General features: G+C 45.8%; 1 non-coding gene across 1 annotated transcript; it reads right to left on the bottom strand.

Annotated features, from left to right (window-relative positions):
- Positions 1–7,485: 7,485 nt before the first annotated feature.
- Positions 7,486–7,581, bottom strand: trnai-uau (transfer RNA isoleucine (anticodon UAU)). Its single transcript has 2 exons — positions 7,544–7,581; positions 7,486–7,521 (listed from the first exon to the last, which is right to left on the bottom strand). It is a non-coding gene; the product is annotated as a tRNA-Ile (tRNA).
- Between the last annotated feature and the right edge of the window lie 810 nt (positions 7,582–8,391).

Genomic DNA, 8,391 nt, shown 5'->3' with positions numbered 1-8,391 from the left:
GGTTTTAAACCCGGGACCTCTCGCATTTTTAAGCAGCGAAATTGCTTGAGCGAGAATCAGATCTCTAGACCAACGAGCCGCCGATTTTGGGCTCGAAGTTGCATTGGGTTTCCCTGCGCTGTTGCGAACCCAGTTCGCAGAGGACCTGTTCATTCTTTTGAAATAAGTTTATATTTTCCTAAATCCACTTCTTCATATGAGCCGTTTCCCTGAATCTGCTCTCAATTCTCCCCATAACAAGAAGGTCGGCGACAACCTAATTGTGGATATGGTGTTTGGGCGACTGTCTGTGCGTGACTTCCGTCCTTGTAATTCTCAACATCATGTTCAGGTGAATCGTTGTTTGTGTTCAACATGATGTCGGAAACATGTGCAGAGTACCCGTGAGTTTACACAACTTCTCGTTTGTGCCAAAGGCTTAGTCATTGATTTGAAATCGAATCTATTTCCTGCACATTAGTCTTTGCCTGATAGTTGCTGGTTTAACAGTTAAAACTGGCCCCACCTTCCCTCCTCTCAATAAGTAACACTGAAGGGCTCCTTTAAAATTCCCATCCATTATTGCAACACGGTGGGCCTGAGGAAACTAAGAGCAAAAACGCTGGCTGTTGCAGGTGAGGCTCGAGCACACAACCTCGACATTTCCCCGAAGCTATAAGCTGTTATACAAGTACTATGCACGAACCGAATGCGCCACTAGAACTGCGCTTGATGAGAGTTACTTATCCGTGCTCATTTACTAGCACATTTCAGGTTGTCTAATCGTGCGGGGGTGCAATGTTGTTTAATTGAGGTGCATTGGCTGGGTTTATACGAAAGAGTGAAGCAGGTGTTTTCTCATGTGTTAGCGAGCTGGTGAATTTACCAACGGCTGCACCAGATCCTTGTGCCATAAACACTGAACATTTTTACCCAACTCCTAAAATACGGGCTGCAAAATGAGAACCGATAAAAATTCATCACATGCAAAACGCAAGAAACGTTTTAAACTTTTGCCCATGATTCGGTAACCATGTGAGTTATCCGGTGATTAATGACGATTACAGCTAACTTTTCACACAGTCTAATGAGTTTTACTCATTAAAATAAAGAGTTTTCTTAAAGTTCACTCCTTGACATGCAATGGAACCCGTATCGCAGAGTAAGAGTATTTGTAGCTGATAATTGCTGTTCTGAGCTGCTTCTCTAATTATTTAAAGAGCAGCAGTTTCCGAAGTGTAGCGGTTATCACTTCTGTCTAAAGTACAACAGGGCCCTGGTTCAATCATCTCTTGTAGGTAGAGATCCCGGGACCTCTCGCATTCTTATGTAGCAAAATTCCTTGAGCGAGAATCAGATCTCTAGACCAACGAGCCGCCGATTTTGGGCTCGAAGTTGTATTGGGTTTCCCTGCGCTGGTGCGAACCCAATTCGCATTTGAAATATGTTTATATTTTCCAAAATCCACTTCTTTATATGAGCCGTTTCCCTGAATCTGCTCACAATTCTCCCCATAACAAGAAGGTCGGCGACCACCTAACTGTGGATATGGTTTTTGGGCGATTGTCTGTACGTGACTTCCGTCCTTGGAATCCTCAACATTATGGTCAGGTGAATCGTTGTTTGTGTTCAACATGATGTCGGAAACATGTACAGATTACCGGTGAGTTTACACAGCTTCTCGTTTGTTCCAAAGGCTTTGTCACTGATTTGAAATCGAATCTATTTCCTGCACATTATTCTTTGCCTGATATTTGCTGGTTTAACAGTTGAAATTGGCCCCACCTTCCTTCCTGTCAATAAGTAACACTGAAGGGATCCTTTTAAACTCCCATCCGTTATTGCAACACGGTGGCCCTGAGGAAACTAAGAGCAAAAACATTGGCTGCTATAGATGAGGCTCGAACTCACAACTTAAACATTTCCCCGAAGCAATACTGGTATACGGAGAGGCAGCGGACCTGCGAGGGAGCACCAGAGGTGGCGGAGCTACTTAAAGAGCAGCCAGAGGCAGCGAGGCCCAGAGCCCAGAGACCGGAGAGGCAGCGGACCTGCAAGGGAGCACCAGAGGCGGCGGAGCTACTTAAATAGCAGCCCGAGGCAGCGAGGCCCAGAGCCCCGAGACCGGAGAGGCAGCGGAACTGCGAAGGAGCACCAGAGGCGGCGGAGCTACTTAAACAGCAGCCCGAGGCAGCGAGGCCCAGAGCCCCGAGACCGGAGAGGCAGCGGACCTGCAAGGGATCACCAGAGGTGGCGGAGCAAATTAAAGAGCAGCTCGAGGCAGCGACGCCCAGAGCCCTGAGACCGGAGACGCAGCGGACCTGCGAAGGAGCACCAGAGGCGGCAGAGCTACTTAAACAGCAGCCCAAAGCAGCGAGACCCAGAGCCCCGAGACTGGAGAGGCAGCGGACCTGCGAGGGATCACCAGAGGCGTACCAATCCAGGTTCCGGGATAGAGGTAAAAAGTAATCCAATTGTGACGTCAGCAGGATGCAGGTAAGTGATTGGTTGGTGAGTATTTATCTCTTTTTTAAACTTTAACTCTGTTTTATAGTTTCTAAGGTCTCTCTGGTGTAGCGGGGACTGTTGGTAAACTATTTAACTGTAGTCTAATTAGTAGGGTTGAATGATTAAATCTAAACTCAATTAATTAAAGGATAATCATGGCAGGACAGCCCGGCCCCGTGATCTGCTCCTCCTGCGAGATGTGGGAACTCAGGGACACTTCCTTTGTCCCTGACAACTACATGTGCAGGAAGTGCACCAAGCTGTAGCTACTGACAGACCTCATTGCGGCACTGGAGCTGCGATTGGATGCATACTGGAGCGCTCACGATGCTCGGGACATCGGAAATAGCACGTTTACAGAGTTGGACACACCGCAGGTAGAGGTTGGACAGGAAGAAAGGGAACGGGTGACCAAGAGGCAGAGTACTAGGTGCAGGCAGGTAGTGCAGGGGTCCCCTGTGGCCATCCCCCTCTCCAACAGATATACCACTTTGAGTACTGTTGGGAGGGATGTATTATCAGGGGAATGCAGCAGCAGCCAACTTCCTGGTACCAGGGGTGGCTTTGCTGCACAGAATGGGAGGAAAAAGAGTGGTAGAGCTATAGCAATAGGGGATTCAATTGTAAGGGGAATAGATAGGCGTTTCTGTGGCCGCAAACGAGACTCCAGGATGGTGTGTTGCCTCCCTGGTGCAAGGGTCAAGGATGTCTCCGAGCGCCTGCAGAACATCTTGGAAGGGGAGGGTGAACAGCCCGTTGTCGTGGTGCATATAGGCACCAACGATATAGGTAAAAAGCGGGATGAGGTCCTAAAAGTGCAATATAGGGAGTTAGGAGGTAAATTAAAAAACAGGACCTCAAAGGTAGTAATCTCAGGATTGCTACCAGTGCCACGTGCTAGTCAGAGTAGAAATAGAAGGATACTCCAGATGAATACGTGGCTAGAAGAATGGTGCCAGGGGGATGGATTCAAGTTCCTGGGACATTGGAACCGGTTCTGAGGGAGGTGGGACCATTTCAAACCGGACGGTCTGCACCTGGGCAGGGCTGGAACCGATGTCCGAGGGGGAGTGTTTGCTAGTGCTTTGGGGGAGGGTTTAAAATAAAATGGAAGGGGGTTGGGAACCTGAGCAGGGAGATAGAGGAAAGGGAAACAAGGATAAAAGCAAAAGATAGGAAGGAGAAGAGCAAAAGTGGCAGTCAGAGAAATCACAGGTTTAAATCAAATGTGGCCACAGTAAATAACAATTCTAATAGGTCTAAGAGCGTTAAAAAACAACCTGAAAGCTTTGTGTCTTAATGCGAGGAGCATTTGTAATAAGGTGGACGAATTGGCTGCGCAAATAGAGGTAAACGAATATGATTTGGTTGGGATTACGGAAACGTGGCTCAAGGGCGGCCAAGGCTGGGAACTCAACATCCAGGGGTATTCGATATTCAGGGAAGATAGGCAAAAAGGAAAGGGAGGAGGGGTAGCATTACTGGTTAAAGAAGGGATTAACACAATTGTAATGAAGGATATTAGCCCTGATGAGCTGGAATCTGTATGGGTATAATTGAGAAATACTAAGGGGGAAAAGACATTAGTGGGAGTGGTATATAGACCTCCAAACAGTAAGGTGGAGGTTGGGGATGGCATTAAAAGGGAAATTAAAGAATCGTGCAATAAGGGCACATCAGTCATCATGGGTGACATTAATCTACATATAGATAGGGCTAACCAAATTAGTAACAATATTGTGGAGGAGGAATTCCTGGAGTGGTTACAGGATGGTTTCCTGGACCAATATGTCGAGGAACCAACCAGAGATCAGGCCGTCTTAGACTGGGTGTTATATAACGGCAAAGGATTAATTAGCAATCTTGTTGTACGAGGCCCCTTGGGTCGGAGCGATCATAATATGATCGAATTCTTCATTAAGATTGAGAATGAAGCAGTTGACTCAGAAACTAGGGTCCTCAATTTAATTAAGGAAACTACGATGGCCTGAGGTGCGAGTTGGGTAGGATTGATTGGGGAATGGCACTCAAAGGGTTGACGGTGGATATGCAATGGGAAACATTCCAAGACCGAATGGATGAACTACAGAAGTTGTTCATCCCAGTTTGGCATAAAAATAAAACGAAAAAGGTGACTCAACCGTGGCTAACAAGGGAAATAAGGGATAGCATAAGATCCAAGGAGACGACATACAAATTGGCCAGAAAAAGCAATAATCCTGAGGATTTGGAGCAGTTTAGGATTCAACAAAGGAGGACAAATGGATTAATTAAGAAAAGGAAAATAGAATATGAGAGTAAGCTTACAGGGAACATAAAAACTAACTGTAAAAGCTTTTATAGATATGTAAAGAGAAAAAGATTGGTGAAGTCAAGCGTAGGTACCTTGCAGTCAGAATCGGGGGCATTTATAATGGGGAGCAAAGAAATGGCAGACCAACTAAATACATATTTTGGTTCAGTCTTCACAAAGGAGGACACAAATAACCTCCCAGAAATACCGTGGAACATAGGTTCCTGGAACTGAAAGAAATCAGTATTTGTAGGGAAATGGTGTTAGGAAAATTGATGGGTCTGAAGGCCGATAAATCCCCAGGGCCTGATAATCTACATCCCAGGGCACTTAAGGAAGTGGCCCTAGAAATAATACATGCATTGCTGGTCATCTTCCAGAACTCGATAGACTCTGGAACAGTACCCAAGGATTGGAGGGTAGCTAATGTTACCCCACTATTCAAAAAAGGTTGCAGAGAAAAAGCGGGGAATTATAGACCGGTAAGCCTGACATCGGTAGTGGGGAAAATGCTAGAGTCCATTATAAAAGATGTAATAGCAGAGCACTTGGAAAGCAGTGACAGGATCGGACAAAGTCAACATGGATTTACAAAAGATGCTTGACTAATCTACTGGAATTTTTTGAGGATGTAACTGGTGAAATAGATAAGGGAGAACCAGTGGAAGTGGTGTATTTGGGCTTTCAGAAGGCTTTCGATAAGGTCCCGCACAAGAGGTTAGCGTGCAAAATTAAGGCACGTGGGATTGGGGGCAAGGTATTGAGTTGGATAGAGAACTGGTTGGCGGACAGAAAGCAAAGAGTTGGAATAAACGGGTCGTTTTCCAAGTGGCAGGCAGTGACTAGTGGGGTACCTCAAGGATCGTTCCTATGACCCCAGCTGTTCACAATATATATTAATGATCTGGACGAGGGAATTGAATGTAATATCTTCAAATTTGCAGACGACACAAAGCTGGGTGGGAGGGTATGCTGTGAGGAGGATGTCATGAAACTCCAGTACGATTTGGACAGGTTGGGTGATTGGGCAGAAACATGGCAAATGCACTATAATGTGGATAAATGTGAGGTTATTCTCTTTCGTGGCAAAGGCAGGAAGGCAGATTATTATTTGAATGGCAATAGATTGGGAGAAGGGGAAGTGCAAAGAGACCTGGGTGTTCTTGTGCACCAGTCGCTGAAGGTAAGCATGCAGGTGCAGCAGGCGGTTTAGAAGACAAATGGTATGTTGGCCTTCGTAGCAAGAGGGTTCGAGTAGAAGAACAAGGATGTCTTGCTGCAGTTGCACAGGGCCTTGGTGAAACCGCACCTTGAGTATTGTGTGCAGTTTTGGTCACCTTACCTGAGGAAGGACGTTCTTGCCATGGAGGGAGTGCAGCGAAGATTCACCAGGCTGATACCTGGGATGGCAGGAATGACGTACGAGGAGAGATTGTGTCAATTGGGCTTATACTCACTGGAGTTTAGAAGATTGAGAGGGGATCTCATCGAAACCTATAAAATTCTGTCAGGTCTGTACAGACTAGATGCAGAAAGGATGTTTCTGATGGCCGGGGAGTCCAGAATCAGGGGTCATAGTCTAAGGATAAGGGGTAAGCCATTTAGGACTGAAATGAGGAGGAATTTCTTCACCCAGAGAGTGCTGAACCTATGGAATTCTCTGCCACAGAGGGCGGTGGAGGCCAGTTCATTAAATATATTCAAGAAAGAGTTGGATATATTTCTTGAGGCTAAAGGGATCAAGGGATATGGGGAGAAGGCAGGACAGGGTACTCAATTTGGATGATCAGCCATGACCTCATTGAATGGCGCAGTAGGCTCGAAGGGCCGAATGGCCTACTCCTGCTCCTATCTACTATGTTTCTATATAAGTACCACACGCGAACCGATTGCGCCACTACAGCTGCGCTTCATGTGTGCCAGTTATCCGTGCTCATTTACTTGCACGTTTCAGGTTGTCTAATCGTGCGGGGGCGCAATGTTGTTTAATGGAGGTGCATTGGCTGGGTTTATATGAAAGAGTGAAGCAGGTGTTTTCTCATGTGTTAGTGAGCTGGTGAATTTACCAACAGCTGCACCAGATCATGGCGCCATAAACACTGAACATTTTTACCCAACTCCTACAATACGGTCTGCAAAATAAGAACCGATGAAAATTCATCACATGCAAAACGGAAGAAACGTTTTAAACATTTGCCCATGATTCGGTAACCATGTGAATTACCCGGTGATTAATGACGATTACAACAATCTTTTCACACAGTCTAATGAGTTTTACTTAATAGAATAAACAGTTTTCTTAAAGTTCACTCCTTGATATGCAATGGAATCCTATCGCAGGGTAAGAGTATTTGTAGCTGACAATTGCTGTTCTGAGCTGCTCCTCTAATTATTTAAAGAGCAGCAGTTTCCGAAGTGTAGCGGTTATCACTTCCGTCTAAAGTACAACAGGCCCCGAATTCAATCATCTCTTTTAGGTAGAGATCCCTGGACCTCTCGCCTTTTTAAGTAGCGAAATCCCTTGAGCGAGAATCAGATCTCTGGAACAACCAGCCGCCGATCTTGGGCTCGAAGTTGCATTGGGTTTCCCTGCGCTGGCCCCACCTTCCCTCCTGTCAATAAGTAACACTGAAGGGCTCCTTGGAAACTCCCATCCGTTATTGCAACACGGTGGGCCTCAGGAAACTAAGAGCAAAAACATTGGCTGCTCTAGGTGAGGTTCGAACTCACAACCTCGGCATTTCCCCGAAGACTATACTGTTATATAAATACCACGCGCTAACCAATTGCGCCACTAGAGCTGCGCTTGATGTGCATTAGTTATCCGGGCTCATTTACTTGCACATTTCAGGTTGTCTAATCGTGCGGGGGCGCAATGTTGTTTAATTGAGGTGCATTGGCTGGGTTTATATGAAAGAGTGAAGCAGGTGATCTCTCATGTGTTAGCGAGCTGGTGAATTTACGAACGGCTGCACCAGATCCTGGTGCCATAAACACTGAACATTTTTACCCAACTCCTGTAATGCGGTCTGCAAAATGAGAACCGATGAAAATTCATCACATGCAAAACGCAAGAAACGTTTTAAACTTTTGTCCATGATTCGGTAACCATGTGAGTTACCCGGTGATTAACGACGATTACAACAAACTTTTGACACAGTCTAATGAGTTTTACTTAATAGTATAAACAGTTTTCTTAAAGTTCACTCCTTGACATGCAATGGAACCCGTATCGCAGGGTAAGAATATTTGCAGACGACAATTGCTGTTCTGAGCTGCTTCTCTAATTATTTAAGGAACAGCAGTTTCTGAAGTGTAGCGGTTATCACTTCCGTCTAAAGTACAACAGGTCCCTAATTCAATCATCTCTTGTAGGTAGAGATCAATAAAATGCATTAACAGCCGTGCGGTATTCTCCTTTTCTCTATACAGTTCTGTACACACTCAAACTGTACAGAAATACCGACAGTGTGAGATAACATTACAGGATCCTGCAGCGCTGCCTCGGTCAATAGCAACAGTTCGGAGCTGCATTTCAGACCCGGCAACAAACCCATGAGTTTGTTTGCTGTTACCCAGCTCCCGGAGTGAGAGAGGCCGCGACAGCAGCG

Source organism: Somniosus microcephalus, unplaced genomic scaffold, assembly GCF_052327205.1.
Source record: "Somniosus microcephalus isolate GS21.2 unplaced genomic scaffold, FLI_Smic_1.0 unresolved_chr1, whole genome shotgun sequence".
In the NCBI taxonomy this organism is placed as follows: domain Eukaryota; kingdom Metazoa; phylum Chordata; class Chondrichthyes; order Squaliformes; family Somniosidae; genus Somniosus; species Somniosus microcephalus.
Note: the sequence above shows the minus strand (reverse complement) of the source record. Positions and strands in the feature narration are given on the sequence as shown.